The sequence below is a fragment of the Penaeus monodon genome, chromosome 39 (genome assembly GCF_015228065.2).
Source record: "Penaeus monodon isolate SGIC_2016 chromosome 39, NSTDA_Pmon_1, whole genome shotgun sequence".
NCBI lineage: Eukaryota > Metazoa > Arthropoda > Malacostraca > Decapoda > Penaeidae > Penaeus > Penaeus monodon.
In genome coordinates, this window is record NC_051424.1 from 1,129,598 (window position 1) to 1,132,097 (window position 2,500).

Consider the following 2,500-nt stretch of genomic DNA (forward strand, 5'->3'; position numbering starts at 1 on the left):
AAGATGGAGAGAAGGAGAAGACGAAAACTCAGAAGATGGCAGTGACGACGAAGAAGAGGAAAGGGAATATGAAGAAAAAGAAAATAGATGTGAGGAAGAGAAGGAAGAGGAAGAGGAGAATGAGATGGAGGGGGAAGAGGAAGGGGGAGAGAAGGAGGAAGATAAAGAGGAAGATAAGGAGGAAGAGGAGGAGAAGGAGGAAGAGAATGAGAAGGAGGAAGAGAATGAGAAGGAGGAAGAGAATGAGAAGGAGGAAGAGGAGGAGAAGAAGGAGGAGAAGGAGAAAAAGTAGGAAGACTACTAGGAGGAGGAGGAGGACGAGGAGGAGGAGGAGGAGGACCAAGAGGAGGAGGAGGAGGAGGAGGAGGAATTTCGAGGCTCACCGAGCCACTCCTGCAACACCAATGAGTTCTTAGCGGTTTGGTGATCGACCGGAAGGCAATTCAACTGCTGTTTTATTCCATCGCTTCCGAACCCTGTTACGGAATTCCTCTGACGATAATATTAAAAGCCATTTTGCTTATTGTCCTCACAAAAAAAAAAGAAGAAAAAGGAAGAAAAAAAAGAAAGAAAAAGCGAAAAAATAGTGTTCAGACAGCCAACTACCATCTCGTTCCGTGTGTACAAGGCTATTGGAATGCGGTTTTAACACGTGATTTCCATCGCGGGGTCAGATTTATACATGAAAACAATAAACAAGCTTTAATGGGCGAGTCATAACGGTAAGCGATGGATTTCCAAGGCATAGAGATGTCTGTGTTTGGGAATTTCATGACTAGTGTTGCCTGTGGGATGTTTTTGGATTGATCGCCCGTGAGGGAATCTGTTGGATAAATCGGGGAAGAAATATAGGATGATAGGATAAGGAAGGATGAGAGAGAGGGAATAGAGGGAGAGAGAGAGAGGGAAAGGGAGATAGGGAAAAGGGGGAAAGAGGAGGAAGAGGAGGGGGAATATAGGATGATGGAATAAGGAAGGATGGGGTGAGGGAGGGGGAAGAGAGGGAGGGAAAGGGGGAAAGGGAAAGGAGAGATATGGAAAAGGGGGAAGGAGGAGGAGGGAGACGAGGAGAAAGAAGGGGAGGAAGAGGGAGGAGTAGGAGGAGAAGAAGGAGGAAAAGGAAGAGGAAAAGAAGGAGGAGGAGGAGGAAGGAGTAGGAGGAGAGAGGAGGAGGAGGAGGAGGAGGAGGAGGAGGAGGAGGAGGAGGAGGAGGAGGAGGAAGAAGATGAGGAGGGGGGAGAGGGAGGAGGGGGGTAAAGAGGAAAAGAATAGAGAAGAAAGGGGGAGCAGAAAGAAAAGGAGGAAAAGAACGAGAGAAGGGAGAGAAAGGAAGGGACAGGAAAAGTATGATAAGCACACAAAGAAGTGGAAAACCAAATAAAGAGAAAACGTGAATAAGAAAACCAAATAAAAATAAAGAGGGGAAAGAAAGGAAGTGAAAGTAGAAGGAAGGGGAAAGGAAGTATGGAAAAGGGAAATGAAAACGGAGACACGCAAAGAAGAGAAGAAAAGAGACGTGAGAGAAAGATGTGAAGGAGAGGAAGAAATCGAGGAAGAGAAGGAGGAAGGGAAATAGCCGAAGTAGGATAGGAAGAAACAGAAGAATTGAATGAGGAAACGAGTCTATGTGTATGTCATTTTCTTAACATGATGAACTGAGGTCGAAAATGCTTGTTTTTATAATGAGTGTGTTTACGTTTCGGCGTATTCATATGTGTGTGTGTGTGTGTGTGTGAGTGTGTGTGTGTGTGTGTGTGTGTGTGTGTGTGTGTGTGTGTGTGTGTGTGTGTGTGTGCATTAATGTGTATGTGTGTGTTTGCATTAATGTGTGCGTGTTTTATATATGTGTACGTGCGTTTTTATGTTTACGTCTATGTCTATATCTAAGTCTCTGTACAACTATGTACGTGTGTTTTCTTGTGTAAGAACCCATATGTATGTGTGTCTAGATTTAAGTTTTTGTATAAAGATGTACGCTTGATTTTATGTATTCAAACCTGCGTGTATGTTTGTCTACATGTAAGTCTGTATGGCCATGTATCTGTGTTTTCTTACATACAAACCAGCGTTTATGTCTCAACATTTAAATCTCCGTATAATTATGTACGTGTGTTTTCTTGCATAAAAGCTAAGTGTATATTTATCTACATTTACGTTTCTGTATATATGAATGTGAGTTTTCTTATTTAAAACCTACATGTAAATGCGTCTCCCTAAACACATACGCACAAGACCCTGACTCCCCCAACGCATCAATACATCACCCAGCCTATCCGGTATTTACCTTGCTATTTTCGAAGCCAGCTTTATGAAGACATTTTCGTCCGTAGAGTGAAATTACCGAAAGATTTGTTACACTTAAGGTGGTGTTATTCTATTACAGCAGTAATATGAAAGGCTCTGCGTGAGGGAACTTATTCATCTCTCCTCATTCATCTTCCCTGCGTCTTCTGTCTGTTTACTTCTTGGGTTCATGTAGATCTCACGTCCTGTTTCTCTG